The 19,477-nt window shown below is 38.2% G+C and overlaps 1 protein-coding gene, 1 non-coding gene and 1 pseudogene across 1 annotated transcript; 1 reads left to right on the top strand and 2 right to left on the bottom strand.

Moving 5' to 3' along the window:
• Positions 1–19,477, bottom strand: part of LOC138242764 (zinc finger protein 271-like) — a 1,399,044-nt gene that overhangs the window by 650,464 nt on the left and 729,103 nt on the right.
• Positions 3,047–3,118, bottom strand: trnaw-cca (transfer RNA tryptophan (anticodon CCA)). Its single transcript has one exon. It is a non-coding gene; the product is annotated as a tRNA-Trp (tRNA).
• LOC138242778 (zinc finger protein 551-like) lies at positions 6,554–18,173 on the top strand (annotated as a pseudogene).

Raw genomic sequence — 19,477 nt, 5'->3', positions numbered from 1 at the left:
ACAATAACACAAACACAATAAGTAAAAGGCAAAGGCAAAACATAAGTTCACAGGCACTTTCTGCATATTTACCACAACCTTGCCTTCTGATCATAAAAAGTCTTAAAATCTTGCATTTTACAAGAAATTTTAATATAAATGGGACATTTAGAACATGGCATATGAGAATATACGGTTAACCGAGGATGAGCAAAGGGTGATGGCACTTTCTGCTTATTGCTATAAACCTACCCCCTGGTTATAAAAACATCTCAAAATTCTGACACTGAGGTGTGAGACACAATGTAACAGGCTCTCTTAATCCCGAAATACAAGAAATTTTACTGTACCATTTGAACATGGCATGTCCCTCCTTCCTCATTACCAAAACATCTCAATGTTCCAACACTATGTACATTTGTAATTACAACACTTCACTGTTGCATTTCTGAGTTGTGACATTGTGAACATTGCATGTTAAAGTACATAGAAAATCTATATCTCAACAGGCTAAATGCAATTCATAGTGATTTATCATTTTCTTACTTTCTAAATGAAAAAAAAAAATCAGTGATTATGACACTTCGGTATGACATAAAATATGCTTCAATGACAGAATAAATAATCATGGAAAAGATACCCACAGTGGACATTCATAGTTGTGATTATAGAAATGTTAAATATCAGGTGAGTAGCTGTGTCAGCATGCGTAGGCTGCAAAGGAACAAGTAAAGGGTTGTTCCATGTTGAAAAGACAAGAAAGGAAACACAACTTGTTGGCCGTGAAGCCTTCTTCAGGTGTGAGAAAGACAGGGCAGTAAGCAAGGATAATTTTCTTTTTATCTTTGCTTACATCAAAGACATTAAGTAATTTTTACCGCTAACAGCTCAACATCATCTTCCTTTTATATCTAACCTAATCAGATCTCTCAACTCCCAGCTCTTCCAGTTTCTCACTTCAGAGACAGATAAAAAACTCAATCGTCCTCTACAGAGAAAAACCATCAACACCCCTACCACCTCCACCAATCCTAACCTTGTTGTTACTGTACCCTCTGACCTTTCCCTTTCACCCCTTTGCATCCTCAGCTAATATATTTTAATATTACAACACAATTACAATAGATTGTATTTATGTTTAAAATTAAGGTAAATATGTCAAAATATCAAAATCCAACTGCACAGTGCTAACATAACAATGCTTGTCAAGTTCTCAAACAAATCTGCATTGTATTTTTAAAATATTTCAGCAGAGGATGTGACGGGAGTATAAATGATGATTCAACGATCATTTTTCTTGGGTGAATATGGTTTTCTGGGGAGTTGCGATGTTGGGCATTATTGGACATTTTTGACACGTGTTGAACACTCGCATTTCCTGTAAATATTAAAATGGCTATGGTTTCGCTGAGAGATCCAATCTACCTATGCGAAGACAATGTTTACATCGCAAAAGAAACCCATCCCTGGGTGGACTCAAAACACCAACCTTTCGGTTAACAGCCAAACACACTAACCGATTGCACCACAGAGACTGACTACTGGGTTCTTGAATCACAAGTTTCCGGTTAAAAAAATATCTCTTACCATTCTTTATGCCAGTCGGTAATATTTCTTCTGCACTGATAACCAAGAATTGAATTTCATGTTTCGCAAGCTGTGTGAATTTCATCAAAAGCAAGTTTTCCAGAAAGGAAATGAACACCTGCATTTTGCATTTAACGAAATCAAGCCCTTTGTGAGTGACCAAAATGGTACGTTCTGTACTTCAAGATAGGAAGAAATACCCAGCTGGGATTTGAACCTAGGTTCTTTTGTTTAATAGAAAGGCACTTTAACCAACTAACCGATGGTGACAGGACACCTGTCCCCTTTTACAGCCACTTGGACACACCACTCTGAGACAGTAGTGTTCAGTAAGCGCTGAACCTGCTCTCAGAGCAAATTGCCTCTTTTACATACAGTAGCAGCCCCGACACTGAGAAACGAAGAGAACTGGCTTTTATCTGACATTTTTCATGTCCAATGGGTTTGACATCTCCCAAGGGCGACAGAGTTCTTTTGCAACACTATTTCTTCTTCTTTTTTATTTCTGTACGCTTTGATAAAAAAACGAGAAATCGTGCAAGGAAAAAATGTCTTTTTTTCATAGAGAAAACGTGCACCAGGAAATGTTGTGTTGAGAAGAAGTGATTTAACATGATACGTGACCTAATTTATCGGAGCAATTGCTCAACCAGCAAGGTCTGGAGAGGTTGGAGAGTCTGGTGGATGTGATAATTATACGGTGTTGTGGAAGAAAACAGTCTTTCTTTGAATTCTCAGTCAATTGGAATTTCAGTGCGAAACATAAAGCCCTTGTCTGATTTAAAGAGATTATATTTTAAAACTCATAAAAAATCAGAAAACACATGTTTCTCACTTTGAAATTTTAGACGGAGCGGTGCATTACTAGTAGCGGCGCTGAGCACACTATGGGGAAATTCAGGTCATGTGAAATGCCAGCGGTTTAATAAACAACGCGTCTGATTTCGGATCATAAGATTGTAGGTTCGACTTCTGCCTGGCTCGTGTAAATTTTATTCAAGCTCCTCAGTAATAGATGTATATTATGTAATGAACCGTACCTGAAAGCAAACGTTGGGTCTGTTTCCTTTGTTTTCCAGCATGAAATAGCAAATCGTTACAAAAAGCACCTGCTAATGTCCTATAGCGGTTTTTTTTTTCAAATTACATTTTCAGGCTTCAGACACTATTTAATAAAAGAAAAGTGTCCGAAACTCCCTAACTTTCAGGTTTTCTTGAACCTGTATTTAAAAAAAAAAATATCTGAAACTTCCGGGATTCCATTCTCTGATGTAGCTGTCTCTAAAGTCGGACATGATGTTTGGCAGATGTGAACTGTGCCTTTTCTCTTGTGTTCAAGGCTATTCGCTGTGTGAGCTCCGCACTGCGTGTCCTGTACTGCTCTATTTTGTTTAGATTATCTATGTGGTGTACAGATAGAACTCAACTGCATGGTGTGAATTCCGTGTTCAGGACCAGCAGAACCTGAAAAACTAACAGCTGACCTCAACGTGATTTGAACACGCAGCCTTCTGATCTGGAGTCAGACGCACTACCGTTGCACCACGAGGTCACAGCTGCAGCACTTTTGAATTCCCCAAAGGAGACAAATCAGTGTCCCAAAAAAATTATCCTGTGAAGAGCACCGCTCTTCCGAAGAGAGTCTCTTCATCCCAGACCACATTTCATTCTTCCTGCGCAGCTCTTGTGCAGGTGTTGTTCTCGATAACAGATCCAGGAACACTGATTGTTTTTCTATTTTTTAATTAAGTACCCCATTGTGCAACGGTAGCATGTCTGACTCTAAATCCAGAAGTTAAGTTTTCAAAGTATATCGGAGTCAACTGATACTGATCAGGTTCTGCTGCTACTGAACCTGCAGTCTTCACCTTAAAGTTCAATTCCCCAAGCCTGCTGACCTTATACTGTATATTCAATAACGAAGAGTCACAAACCATGAGGGACATACATTCAGTATACCATTCATTTATACTGTTTCGTAAATGAACTTTGATGACAACTTCTACACTAGATACTCAAAGTGAAGTACATCACTCATAGGCATTAAATTGATATCAACTGAGGTTGAGGTAACATTTGAATTCTCGAGCTGTAATGCAGAATGTTGAATACTCATCCAATCTGTGTGGATTCAGATCTCCCACGGACACAAGAGAGCAGTGACAGGCTGTTGCTGCATCCAATCGGCATCCTCTGGACCAGCGCCAGGTAGTCCTGGTCCGGCGTAATGAGTGGGAGAAGGAGGGGAGTTAGTCCTGGCTCCACTAGCAGAGACCGTGGACATGAAAAGTGACTGTGGGTCCACTCTTTCAATGGGAAGAAGACCGTTTCGTTCCCAGTGTAGTGCTAGCCCTGAATAATAAGATCCAGCTATTGACAGTTCCGACCTTAGTTCACTCGTTGATCAGGCGAGTGTTTGCGGTGGGTTCATGAGGCTTGCTACTGGGCTAACCTCGGGCGGATCCTTTGGTTACATGCGAACGTTCTCCGTTCTCGACTCCATCACGTGATTGTCCGAGCTGAGTCTGAGAATGTCCTGGAGGGGCATCTTCTGGGCCCTGTGCTGCCTGTTTTATCTGGAGGAATTACGGTCGTTCATTGCTTGAATGTTCCGTGGGCATTCGAGACCCATGTGGGGTTACCCTGGCCTACCAGTTCCTGATTAGCTGATCAAGGTGGAGGATGAATAACTATGCTCTCTGACATTAGGGTTGTAAACAACCTGGGATGAGACTCTCCCTTGGAATCTCCCAGACAGTAAGGCGCCAGAGATGACCATTTATTAGGGTGGCTGGAGAACCTCAGACTTGGGAGTTGTTCCTTATCAGAAAAAACATAGAAAAAACTCAGATAGAAAAACATCTTAAATCTGAACCAAATGGAATGGCCTCTCTGTGTCCAGCACCACTAGGATGAGGGAGAGCAAGGCAAGGGAGCAGAAAACTTAATTCCTGTATTATTAATAAGCCTTGCCATTACACCAGCATGGAGCTTGAATTCACAACCCTGGGATTTAGAGTTTCGTATGAGTTGCTCCACAGAAGACTGAAATATCATATTTAGTGTATGTTACATACTGCAGGTCCTGTGCTTTACATCACTGAAGAGGTTGGTCGGCTCTCCAGGTTACCAACAATAAGTTCAGACATTACTTATGTGTGGCAGCACTTCAATTCGATGATTATTTTCTGCACATACATGGTTTCCCCCCCTTCACTCAAATAAATATAGAGGAAGCTCTTTGGCTACTGTTCTCGTAAAGGAACACCAATGACAAAGAACACTTATTAAACAGTTTCAAATAGGAACAGTGAACACAACACAACAACGATAGGATTCTAACCCATGCGTGCAGAGCACAATGGATTAGCAATCATCACCTTAACCACTCAGCCACCTTGTCAGGGCACTGCCACTAGACTAGTCATGAGGTGGCGAGATCAAGATGATCATCTTTTCCTTGTACTTGAGGGTCATTTTCCTCTTCCAGCTACAATTTCAACATATTCCTTGGGAGATGTCAAGTTTCTGAGTCTGTGCTGTGCTTCAGTGGCAGCTGTATATGGAAAGCACATTGAAGTCCTTGGACACAAAAATTCCTGGATGGTAAAAGCTTCTCTCAATAACCAGGAAATCCTGTTTCTGAAATCCTGCGGTATCTTTCTTCTTGTTTTGTCCTATAGAATGTATCATAATTATTGAAGATCAAATATGGCTTGATTTGGTTCAATGCAAGTATTCATTTTCTTTTTGGACAACTTGTTTTTCAAAAATTGTATATAACTTATGAAAGATGAAATACAAATCTTGCTCATTAGTGCAGAAGGAATTCTGCCAGCTAACAAGAAAATCCTGGCGATTTTTTTTTACCAAAAACCTGCGAATGGAGATGTAGAACAAAAATCCACTTGAGACGTTTTTTGTTAAGTAGAAGAGGAGTTTATTGAATACATGACCAAAAAGAAGTATCCTCCTTACAGTCAGGAGAGTAGTTCTGACAAGAAGAGTTACAGCTGACTTTTTATACACTTACCTGATATGGAAGATTAACAGTTTAAGTCTCAACAAGAACAACTTCAGTTGTATTTGATTTCTACTGGTTAAGCAGACTCCAAGGTGACTGATCACAAAATGTATATATGACTGAACTGGTATAACACCTAGAAATACAGGTACAGTTTTGGTTAAGCTCTTGCACTAGAAAAATTCTTAGAATTATTACAATAGGCATATTTCTTTTCTGCAACACTGGCTACGCTTACATTTTGGAGGAAGAGCTGTTCTGTAGAAACAGATGAACAATATGGGGCCAATCAACCTGTTGGACAGACTGAAGATGAAAACACTGTTTATAGCCTGAAAGGAAAAATAAATCAATTTAAACAAGTATGTGGCCTTGTTGAGACATATTTCATCTAAGATAAACAAAGCTATAAGTATGGAGAGATGTGAGAGATAAAAAAGATTGGGAAAAAATAGTAAGGAAGGGAAAGAGAGGTGTATAAAGATAATGAAAGGAAGGAAAAATGTATTAATTAGATAATATGAATTAGAGTGGGTTGTGGAGGGGCAATAGAAGAATAAAATTTAAACCTGTTAAGTTATTGTCTGCATTCCGTCCTTTCAGTTGGTCTGGCCAAGTTCAGTGACTTATTCAGAGATTGCATTTAATATTATATCACAAAACTGAGCAGAGCAGGTGATAAGTGATGTGTGCTTCGATTTAAAAATAGCTTTACATGAAATCCTGCGCTGATAATGTACATTATAGTGTCCTGCAAGTAAAACGTGGAAATACATTTTCTGTTTCACAAAATTCACTCGCAGGTGATTCACTCGTCCTGACTAGATGGCGCTAGCAGGTGTGGTGAGGTTTATATCTCTTGCAGGGGGTACAGAAATACAGACATACATCTCAAAATTCCTCTCCTCAGTTGTTTTGAAGCTGCGGCAGCACTAAAGAATGACGTCATCAAGCTGCGCGACTTAACACAACAGATATTTCACCCACGAGACAGTGATTGAGTCAGTTGTTTTAGCTAAATAATCAAGAAGAAAGTTATTTTGTTTTTTTACTATGCTACGATTTGTCAGCTGTGTTGAACGGAATGCTTGAACGGAATACAGGCCTGAATGCAGGATCTGTGAAGAATAAAATAAGAACGTTTTTGCGTTTAAACTCCACAATTTAGCCTTTGTTTCTGACCGACTCTGAAGAAGGATGGCGGAGTGTTTGTTGAATCTGCAAACTGAGCTTCACTCTTTCATGCAGGTTTTGCTCAAATCGATCGTGTATGAAGTTTCAGACGTTTTCAGAAACAGGATGTCTGATTCTGAGGACGAGTTTCAAGACAAACTCCGCAGCGTCTCCCAGATCCTGGTTAGACGGGCCGTGTTTAAAATCACACAGTGTGTGGAGCACAGTGTCGGGAGTGAAATGGCGCAGCTGAAGAAGGAGAACGAGAGCCTGAAGTGGAGATTACAGCTGAGGGAGAAGGAGTCGGGAGCAGGAGGAGATCAGGAACAGACAGATCGCGTTGGACACACGCTTCTCTGTGAAGTCACTGCAGAAATAAAAGAAGAAATGGACACGAAACTGGAGCTGGCAGGTCAGTGTGTGTGTGAGTTTAAAAACAGTGTCCTTAACTTCCTCACTGGTGAGAATATAGTGGAGAGATACAAAGTGAAGTGGAAAGACTTGTGTGATATAGCGACAGGATGCTTTACTGGAAACTGAAATTGTTATAATCCGGTTATGATGCTAAAGACAACTCAGCATCTCAGCAGATTCAGCATCTGTTTCTATAAATCGGTGTGTAATCCGATGTTATTAGGAAATATATATACAGTATATAATATATATATATACAGTATACACAATTATTATAATACAAATACAGTATTTGTTTAGCTTTTATATTTGTTTAACATTCCAGTCCACCAGGGTCTGTCTGTAGTAATTCCTCTAGAATATTCTGTCAGGAATATTCGGAATATTCGTGTTTTTATTAACCTTTTTCTCTCAGTGAAGTGTTAATGTACTGGAGTGTCCAGTCAGTGTGTCTGTATTAACCCCCCTCTCTCTCAGTGCAGTGTTCATGTACTGGAGTGTCCAGTCAGTGTGTCTGTATGAACCCCTCTCTCTCTCAGTGCAGTGTTTAATGTACTGTAATGTGCAGTCAGTGTTTCTGTATTAATCCTTCTCTCTCTCAGTGCAGTGTTAATGTACTGTAGTGTCCAGTTATTGTGTCTGTATTAACCCCTCATTCTCCTCATCCCCTCATCTGTATTTCAGTAACAAGGCCGAGAACACATTGTTTAGACGTTGTTTAGCCTATATTAGTCAGTAACTGGAGTAAAAAATGATGAGCTACTGCATTTACATAATTGTTTCAGAATACATTGGTATCTTGCTTGTTTAGTGTTTTTTATCTTTGGAATTATGTTTGATATATGTTTTATGTATTTAACTTATTTTTAATATAATCTTGGCCAAACGTTTTTTCAGTGATTTAGGTTTTACAAAAGCAAATAAAATCTGGAAGTAAATGTGACATTTTAAACAGGATAAAAATGGTCAATCAGTTGATAGATATATGCAATCTTATGTTTTCTATGGGTCAGGAGTTTGAGGTGCAGGAGCAAGTGAATATTGGATTGTCTCTGGTGGGCTGCAGCATATTGGGATGTTTTAAGTTTGGGGATTCTGCTGTATTCATTGATCTTGGAGGAGTGTCCTGGATTTTGGAGGAATCTCTGTTCCCAGGGTTTTTTTCTTTGTGTTTCTGTGCTACAATGTCTGGCCAGTGTTGTCTGCTTTTATTGATCAGTTGAGTACCAGCACTGTTTTCTTCCTCACCTCTTTGGATTAGGCACAGAGTAGAATGTGTATGAGTCTTCTAGAGAGAGTCGTTTCCTCTCAGTTTAATTCACTACTCTATCCAGTACAGGGTCACAGTAGAGTCGGAGCCTATCCCAGCATGCAAGTGGCACAGTTTGGGATACACCATGCATAGGATACCATCAGAGAATATTGTTGACACCAATGATTACAAATGGGGAGTTTTGAAATTAGAGGAACAGCCTGAAATGGCCCAGAGGGTAAATCAACAATTAAATTATATATCTATATCACCCATATATAGAAATAATTAGATTGACAAGCACTTGATTTCTTTGTGCTCCGACAGAAAAGAGTCAGAAGTAAGACACACTGGGCTAACAAATATTTATTAACAGTGACAATACACACACTAAACTACACACACACAATAAACATACAAAATGCAAGTTATGCAATTTATAAATAAGGTGACCCACAGGCCAACCTCCTATTTACCCAGAAAAACCTGACTGTTGCTAAGTATTCAACTCTTAAATAGCTCCTACAAAGACCAGCAGAAGAGATCAACTGCCTTCCAAACTAAAAACAATGTTACGTGCAGTTAAATCTCTCTCCCCCTCTTAACCCTGATGTTACCAAATTAATGTCAATTTACCTGCTTATTCTCAAAATCCACCCACTAATAAGGAGAAGGTGTTTTTAACCAAGGCATCCTTTACTCTGGCAATCAGAGATCTCTAAAAATTACAGAATAACAGGCTATCTTAACAAGGTTCAAATACTTAGCTACAGTCTGGTCTTTCAGTTGATCTGAGACAAGGAGCTCTCGCCTTCATGTTCTCTTGTCTCCTCTGTTCTTATCTCTGTCCCTTTCTTTTAGGCTGTCTTTCTGGACTGTTTATTAACACTTAATCATTTACCAAGGATTTCATTAACTAATTTAAACCAAGGTAAATATTACAATTGCTTTGATCACTGAATCTGGGGCTTCCACATCCCAGCGAGCATCCCCTTTGCTGTGAAGCTTGAAATGTTGACAATAACCAGGAGTTACCTGTTGTATCTAGATTCACCTCATAATATTATTTTATCACATTTGATATTTGTGTTTTTTTTTTAGAATCTGTGCCCTCCACTTTCTAATGAATCAGGTTCAGATCATTTGTGTGTTTGGATCTTTGCTTTTTTGGGGGGTCTCGAATTTGTATTGTCATGCCTGGACTGGGTCCGACCCATGTCCTACGGTTGCCAGGGGCAACATGAGAGCTCTCACATTCTTACCCTGCCATCCAAACAGATCGGGACACCTTTCACTCAGACTGCCCGTTTTTCAATGAGAATCTCAATCTAGATCTCAATCAGTTTAATCAAACTCCTTATTGCCCCTTTCAAACCCTCACTGTACCTGTTTAATTCTGCTGCCTCCTCCCACTGTGTGGCTTTTTTCCTCTGTAAAGAGCTTTGAGAAGCCCCTTTTAAAGGTGTTATATAAAATAAAGTTTTCTATTTATTATTATGATTCAATCCGCTGTTGTTAATAAGTGTCACTCACTCGTGTTAGCGTTATCTTCAGTAAAGTATATTCAGAACAACCCTTTCCCCCCCTTATCATATCAAGTAATGATAAGTAATGATAACCCAGTGGAAAATCATCTCCGGTCTCATTTTCTCCCACTGGTTATCTCTGTGCCTTTTTGCCTTTTTTCCCCTCTTTGGTTTATTTTCTGGATCACCAGCTTGCCTCTTTCTGTTTCAGCTGGGAGCCTCTCTGTAATTAAACAGTTCTGTATCAGACTGTCTCCCTTCCTGCCTGGTTCATCTCTCTCCCTCTCCGAATTCACTGTCTAAGCCATTCGTGGCTTCTAGAGTTCAACCTTAAACAGCACACTGAGGACTGCGCTTGGGCTTTGACCAGTCACTACACTGTTTTCACATTTAATCCTTGACATGGTTATTAAAAGACTTTGCTGGTCAGTGTTGATTGTTGCTGTAACTAGGGGTATATGATACCAACAAATGTAATGTGTTTTTAGATAAGTTGTTTGCAGTGTTAATTTAGTCATCCGTTTTTAATTTAGTCCAGTCAACTCAATTTTCACTATATGTATTCTTAATTAACTTAATTAAACTGATTAAAACAAAATTAGTTTTAGTCACAGTTTAAGTATTTAATTTATTTGTATAATAAAATGTATCATAAATACTAAAAAATATGATAAAAAGTATCATAAATACTAAATATTGTAATAAATAATAAAATGTATGTCTTAGAAAATATTTACAACATTTTATAAGATATTGTCAAAAAGTACATTTTTTCTTGCACAGTTTAAAGAGTTTTGATCCCCCGAAATGTCAAATATCAATACAATAAATAATTTATTTTTGATTAATAATAAATAATCTTATAGAGGGACATTGTATTAATCTTTCCTAATAAGAACATCTGTTTTGGCACTGTTAATAATTCTGTACTTTTCTATAAGTTTTGTTTTGAAATTGTGTTTTCAAAGGAAGTGTTTTCAAAGTTTGAAAACAACATTATTTTCAGTTTATTTAGTAGAGGCTTCCACCAATACTGAATTTGTAATAACTATAGAGTAATTACTGCATGAATTACTTAAACTATTACCACAGAACAGAAAAAGTAACATAAATGTTCTTTATTTCACTGATATTATTAATAAATAGGTCTTTTGATGCCATAATAATTCATCTGAAAAACTGCTGTAGTGATAGTGTTAATCATGTTTTGCTAGTATTATATTAAGTATAAGTATTATAACAGGCCTGTGTTTCAGTCTATCACAGTGCTTTTTAAAAAGCTGGACAAATGATTTTTTAAATATAAATAAGATACAATGATGTGTTCCAGCCTAACTTAAACATTGCATGACTTTAAAAGCTATAAAAAATGGGTTTAGTTAAAGAACACTTTGTAAGCAAAAAGTGGGCGATTTTTCTTAGGAACAGCTTAGAAAATTTGTGTTTGCTGTAGGTTTTTTACTTTTTAAGTAAATGTTTTAAATAGTTGAATTTCATAAATGCAACACACATTTCTTACAGGAAAAATCACATTCTCCTTTCTTCCTCTGGTGTGAAGCAGATCAGGTTTTTGTTTCCCAATTGGAGGCTGGAAAAATAGCACACTGCCCTCTGCGCTCTCTCAGAGAGAGGAGGTGCGGAGCTCAGCAATACAGAATGAGTGTTCTATAGCGCAAGTTGTGAATGGCACCCATTGGTTCTGCATTTATAACTTAGTATTTAAAATTAAACAGTGTCAATTTTCTTTGTCTTCTAAGTCCCTAATTTCTCACCATTTAGATTTATTTTTGCAGAAGCTTATTGTTCTTCCTTATGAGTGAATGAATAATCAATGTTAACTGTTTATAAAAATCAAATGTATTAACTAAGGAATAGGAAGACAGGTGTTAGCATGCTTTTTGTATGTTTTTTCAGTAGCTGTGTAAGTATTCAGTCCATTAATTTGATCATCTTCTTCTGCAGTCTGTAACATCCATCTATCCATTCTCCTAACCACATTATTCCATTCAGGGTTGTGGGAAGAGCTGGAGCCTAGCAACAGCAAGCAACAAGGGCAAGGCAGGGTACACCCTAGATGGAGCGCTAGTCCACTGCGGGGCAAGAGCAAGCCAATTATACAGTGTCCCTGCCATTACAGTGGGACTTAGGACCCATACAGACTGCAGGGTGGGGCACCCCCTGCTGGTCCCATTAACACCACTTCCAGAGGCAACCTTAGCTTCCCAGTTAGTCGCTCATCCAGGTACTGTCCAGGCTCAATCCTGCTTAGCTTCAGTGAATAACTAGTTGAGAGCTGCAGGGTGATATGGCCACTGGTGCAGTCTACAACATCTCCTGTCAATTTGTCAAATGTATGTCTAGCCCTTTTAGGAAGTGTTCTTGTTACCAGTGCATTCTTCAGCTTTCCCAAAATTATCTTTTTCCTACCTACGTCTCTAGTTTTGCATCCTGCAATGACTCAGCCTATACTTAAATCCTCAAAAACTGCTTGTATTAATTTGTTTAACAAATATCATATGTAAATACTGGCCATGTAGCACTCTGCATTGTGGAATATCACACTGATTCCCTTGCCTTTAAAGGGCACTAGAGAAACTGAGAGTTTTTTTTTCTCCTAGAATTAGTGAGTGCACATCCTGTTCACTGGGGTTATTAAATCCACACTGAGCTATCTCCAAATCTGTTCAGCATTTTACAGCCAGAATCCTGACCGGGTCGCTAGCAAGCAATCACCTTACACCTGTCTTCAAGTCCTTGCACTGTCTTCCTACGAGGTTCTGAGTCAACTTCAACATTCTCATCCTCATTCAGTACCTATCTGGCTTATTATCCATCTACTCCCCACCTTGCAACCTGTTCAACTGACTCTGGTCTTCAAGATTATCTACATTCTGTGGTTAACGGGGCCTTCTCTAGCTACACCTCAGAGCTCTGAATTTATATCCCTAGTGATATCAGAATCACCTACCCTGAGTGCATTTAAATTTAAACTCAAAACCTTTGTTTTCAGTGTATGTACTTTGTAATTTGTGGTCCTTATAACTGTTTTTACACCTATTGTATTGCTTTGAGATGCTAATTTTAAAGGTGCTATATAAAATAATAAAAAACTTTATTATTATAGAGAAACATGATCAGGTTTTCCATGGTTCAGAAATAAAGATCTAATCTATGCTGGTTTTTCTCTCTTTGCTAAATGGCTTTGCATACTAATCTGATACTAATCTAACTGCCTTTATCCTGTGCTTTCTCTATCCTGCTAGATTTGTAATTATTATGAAAATCTCCTTCCTGAAATGAGACACTTCTAAGTACCTGATTTCACTGTTAACATCTTGCACTATCTCAGCGATAAAATATACACTGACCTCAACCTGACAGCTGTTGAGTCCAAGTTTATCTTGCTACCAGCATTGAATTAAAAATCTTTAGTTTTCTATATTTATGTCTTTATCTAGTGGTTCCATTAGTGACAAAAGCTAAATTACTTTCTTGGAAAAATGTCTTTGTGTTGCTTGGAAAAATGTTTTATGTGTTGCAAAAAAAAACTGACTTGCTTTAACAAAATATATTTATAAATCCTTTACACTGGCAATCTACCTGAATGCCCAACCGATTGAGAAGCCTTTCATGAAACCATGTTTGCTATTAATTCATACAGGGCTCTCTGACGAAGTGCTCTGTTTGTCATGTGAGCTGATTTTCTGGCTCTCTAGCCTATCAAACCTTCATACTGCCAAACATGCACCCGAGTATTCAAGTCCTCGCTTTCTGCCAAATCTGCTTCAGGTTTACATGTTCTTTTCTAACACACAGCTTTCTATTATTTTTATTTGTATGCCTGAGCTTTTGCAAGTGTTCCTGCATCCCTCTTCTTATTATATCTAATTATTTCTGATTGCTTATTTCAAGGTAACACCTGTTCCATTTATAAGCCTTTTGCTCATTTACATTTTTATATTTTTTCATTTATTTACATCTCTAACACCAACATTCTAAATTTTTATTTGCCTTAATTTTTTAGACTGAAATATAGTTTCAGCCTTAAAAAGTTCAAGTTTTATCCTCCTTTTGTTTCTTGTACTACTGAGCTTCTTAATTGTGAAGTTCCCAGCATTTTTACATTACTCTATGCACATTTTAAACTATGATTACTGCACTGAATTATTGCACTTGACATGGCTTATTCCTTTGCTGAACGTCTATGACAAGCAGAGCTATTGCTGTCTCTGGTGTGATCTTAATTTTAGATTAGATTGCTCCAATTTCTATGTAAATGTAAACACAAAGTAATTGCTCTCTGAAAATACTATTTTTCTTGTTCGTTTTGATCAAACTGATTTGAGATGTCAAAAAGCATTTATTTTCTATTTGTATTTCTTCTCCAGAAAAATTGTGGATTTCCTACATTGCTTTGTTTGTCGAGATTTTAACTTTATATTTAGGCTCAGATGTGAACTATATATTTTGTACTAAATACTGATGTTTTGCTCCCCCTTACCATAAAAATATATTTGTATTGTAGTTGTGATTCCCTTTTTTCTGTCTGTCTATCCCTACTCTCTCTCACCCTCTGCGATTCAGACACGGAACAGTTAAGGGGGTGGGGGGAGTCATCATCCTGACTCCATTACTAAAAAGCCAAATAGGAGTGGCTTAAGCGACATACAGAGTTGTGTAACTGACAATTTAAGGTAGCCTATCGTGTAAATTATGCTTTGTTGCTGATAAGTTAAGTTTTCAAAACTCAGCCCCAACATCATGTACTGATTTTTTGCCCTGTTTCATTGGCTAAAAGCAAGGATCACATGCACTGCCACGTTAACAGGAATGTGTAGTTTTTAATTCAGTTTGAATTTTAACGGTATGTACTGTCTTCATATTTGGCCAGGGCTTTATAGAAGAATTCTGACCTTGAATGTTGGCAAGCACAATTATACTCCACACACACTCTTCTTAAGAAATTAGTAGAAAATGCGTGCACATGCTATAATATGTTGTTACAAAATATTGTCTCGTTAGCTAAATACCCAGCCACATACACAAACTACATGTGATTAAATAACATTCTTTTCTACTGGTTATTACATGCTGTGAAATGTACAGTACACAAAAAACATTTTACTGTCACTGTAAACTTATGAAAATAAAATATGACCAAAAATCACATTTCTGACAGAGCACCATTATGAAGCTGAAATGCAGCACATATAGCGCATTCGACATACATTTTAAAAGCGTAACTTATCTCTTGCACAATAATCTCGATCCAAGACAGGAAGATTGTAATTTCCTAATATACAAGCTTTAAAACTGTTTATTCCTGCTTAGCTTTCTAGTTAATGTGTTGACTAGCGGCAATGTAAATGTATCTTAATGCAGTGTCTGGGTGCTGCAGCTCAGATGGCGCTTCAGATTTATTGTAGATTTCAACTCATAATGTGGCTGAGTTCAGTAATGTTGTACAAGAATTCTTTGATTATTAATGAAATACTGTCCGACTCCAGATCTTTTTCTTCCAGCTGAAAGCATGGAGAACCACAAGCATGTCTTTTTTCTCTGCAGCTTTTTTTTCTTTAATCTGGTTAGCTGAGTGTATACATCTCATTGTACCAGTCAATTAACACATAATAAGAATTCATGACATGAGGTGTTGAAAAGACCATCCAAAAATGGGAGACGGCTAGAACACAGAAGAAGATGGAAAATGGCACATCCTGATAACTGCGATTCTTACACATTCGTAGCCATTAGGCACTGCACAGTCCACATACAGCCTCAGATTAAGGATTGTACCCGTTACAGCCAGCCTGCTATTTGCCAGACACAAAGTTAATACACAAATGGTGAATCTCATGTTGCAAAATTAATTTCAATATGAGTTTTACTCCAGTTTGTCTCATCTTAGTGCACTGAAATAGAAATACAAAGCAATCAAGTCTTTGTCATTATCATTGTGGATTATATTTGTGTTTCATTTTCTTTCACTAAAATGAAAAACGGGTTGCTGACAAAACCTTTCGTACTATTTTTTGTCAACTAAATTAACACTTTCGACTAAATGTGTACTATAAAAGGATAAAGTGAACATTGGGATATTTTAGTATTCTGTGGTGGTCTGTGTAGATGCTAAAAATCCTTATATCTTAAAGTTTGTTTTCTTGTATCTCCATGGTGTTATTTGCATTTTAAATTCTACTGTCAGACCATATTAAAGGTCTTGTCCTTTTGTCCTGTATTTGCAGGCTCAGAGGCCAGTGCTCTCCCTGATGCTGGGGAAAGGGCTCGTCTTGAACAGCAGCACAGTGAGGAGGAGTTGGGCTCCAGTCTGAGGAAGGAGACAGAGCTCACTGCTGCAGAAGGGAGAGAGAAACTCAGTGAGCAGCACACAGAGAGTAGACAGAGTGTGGAGGATCTGGACTCTGCTGTGCCCATGATGAAGACAGAGCCTGAGAGTGAGACACCTGGGTTCCAACTATCTGATGATTTTATAGAGAAGATTACCAATCCGGACACAAACAATATTACGCAAGGTTGTAATGAACTGGGCTGTGTCTCTGTACAAGAGTACAGTGAAGAACTGGATGTTGTTAATATTAAAGAGCAGGACATGGAGCCGCAGTTGATTGACCTTGCAGAGCAGACGACTGATGTACCTGGTGAAGAGATCAGTACTGAGATACAGCACCGAGAGGAGAGTCAGGACAGGGAGGAACAACAACCGCTCCAACAGGGCTTGATAATAATTAGGCCTTGTTCTGTTAAAGTGGAGAGACTGTCATTGCAGAGGTATTTTAAACAGTCATATGATCCCTTTGTATCTGATGACTTTACACACAGGTTTAATAATCTGGTTTCTAAGAAAATTATTGAATTTAATGAACTGCAGTCTGTGTCTGTTCTTGGGCACAGAGACGAACAACTGAATGAACTGGCTGTTTTTAGTCTTAGGGAGCTGGAGAAGGAGCCCCAGGTGATTCACACTCCTGAGCAGCACACTGAGGGACACGATGGAGAAAACAAATCTCAGTTTCAGCACACAGAGCAAGACCATTCCATGGAGCATTTGCAGAATAAGAGAACACAACACAATCAGAGGATGAGGAAGAATCATTCAAGGCCTTGCTCAGAAGGAGTGGACAAACTGCCATTAAGGCAAAGACAGCATTTCTGTCAGTCTAGCATTTCAAAACCCTATCAGCACCTTCACACAGGAGAGAGACCTTTCAGCTGCAGTCAGTGTGGGAAGAGTTTTAGTCAGTCACACCTCTTAAAAAGACACCAGCACATTCACACAGAAGAGAGACCGTTTAGTTGCAGTCAGTGTGGGAAGAGATTTAGAGCCTTATCTAATGTCAGAACCCACCAGCGTATTCACACAGGAGAGAGACCATTCAGCTGCAGTCAGTGTGGGAAGAGTTTTAGTGACTCAAGTGCCTTAAGAGCCCACCAGCGCATTCACACAGGAGAGAGACCATTCAGCTGCAGTCAGTGTGGGAAAAGTTTTAGTCAGTTAAGCAACTTAAAAAGACACCAGCACATTCACACAGGAGAGAGACCATTTAGCTGCAGTCAGTGTGGAAAGAGTTTTAGTCGGTCAAATACCTTAAGAACCCACCAGCGCATTCACACAGGAGAGAGACCATTCAGCTGCAGTCAGTGTGAGAAGAGTTTTAAAGATTCAAGTTCCTTAAGAGCCCACCAGCGCACTCACACTGGAGAGAGACCCTTCAGCTGCAGTCAGTGTGGGAAAAGTTTTAGTCAGTTAACCAACTTAAAATGCCACCAGCACATTCACACAGGAGAGAGACCATTCAGATGCAGTCAGTGTGGAAAGAGTTTTAGTCAGTCAAATACTTTAAGAGCACACCAGCACATACACACAGGAGAGAGACCATTCAGCTGCAGTCAATGTGGGAAGAGATTTAGTGATTCAAGGACCTTAAGAGCTCACCAGCGCATTCACACAGGAGAGAGACCATTCAGCTGCAATCAGTGTGGGAAGAGTTTTAGTTACTTAAGGACCTTAAGAGACCACCAGCGCATTCACACAGGAGAGCAACCAGTCAGCCCACCATTCAGCTGCAGTCAGTGTGGGAAGAGTTTTAGTGATTCAGGTAACTTAAGAGCCCACCAGCACAGTCACACAAGAGACCTTCAGAGTCTACCAGTGCAGTCATTCAGAAGAGAGATCATTTAGCTACAGTCACTTTGGGAGGAATTTTATTCAGTCAGTTGACTTAAAAACACACCAAATTAGTCACCAGTTTTTGATTTAATCATGTCTTATGTCTAAAATGTCTTATTAGTTCAAGTAGGTAGATGAGTCAGCATGTAACACCCTCAGAAGGCTTCACATTCGAAACATTATGTTTCCTCTCTTCTCTTTTCAGCATGGAATAAACCTTTACTTGTTCCTAAAATGTCTATTAGTCATAGTCACTTTGTAGTCACCCACTTTTGATTTTGTACCCTTACTTATGGCTAACTAAAACATAATATATGTATAATAGAACAAGTTCTAGTCATGCAGTACAATTTATGTGTATGATAAAATAAGTTTTCGTTTTATTCGATTTTAAATTGAATCAAGTCTAAATTGAATTAAAACTTTATTTCTTTGTCTTGGGATGTTAAGTTTAATCCTGTTTAATTTACAGTTAAGACTGTTCTCTTTGGATAGGCTCGTAATTGTGTAACAAATTTTAAGCATGAAACGTATAGAACAGAATAGGATCCTAAAGTATCACACTTAAGAGAAAAAAAAAACAAATCTCATTAAATTCTACCAAAAACCTCAAAGTCTTTGTTGCACAATCTAAAATGTGTTTATACCCAGAGAGGATAAAAATTAAATACAATAAATATATCTGAACTAAAGGGGAAATAATAAAGAATCAAGAGATATTGTATGAATCTGTCCTAATATGAAAATCTATTATGTCAGCATTAACATAAAAATATGGAATTATAAGTAAGTTTTGTTTTTTTAAATGCAACTATTTTTTTTTGTTTAATCTGGACAGGACAAGCAATATATATATATACACTTTACCAACCACATAAACAAAATGCAATTAAATATTATTTCCTGATAATCTCGTAGCAATATGATTTGCAGTTCCCGCAGAACCTGTCATCCCCACCTTAGTGAGCATCTTTGCTTTACTCTTAGATACACATCCACTCCACAAATAAGATGGATTATAAAAGCTGACACATTTGTTCAAAGTTTTAAATACTGGTGTCACTCTGGAGGTACGGGTTTGAATCCCACTCTTGACAAAGCTTGCTCTGTGGTCCTTCTAGTATCGTTCAAATGAGAAAGGCATTATGATGTAGATAATACGTTGACATATGCACAAACACACAAAATGCCCCTTTCTTATCCTGTTTCAATTTATGCTTAATAGGAGTGGAGCAATTCCTCCTGTTTCTCGTACAAATATATCCTGACCACCACAGAACGAACACCCGTGTAGCCTGGCTCTGATTCAAGAATGACTCGCATGTTCGGCACTT

The sequence above is a fragment of the Lepisosteus oculatus genome, chromosome 14, assembly GCF_040954835.1.
Source record: "Lepisosteus oculatus isolate fLepOcu1 chromosome 14, fLepOcu1.hap2, whole genome shotgun sequence".
Lineage (NCBI taxonomy): Eukaryota > Metazoa > Chordata > Actinopteri > Semionotiformes > Lepisosteidae > Lepisosteus > Lepisosteus oculatus.
The sequence above is the reverse complement of the archived record's forward strand: the minus strand, read 5'-3'. Positions and strand labels throughout refer to the sequence as shown.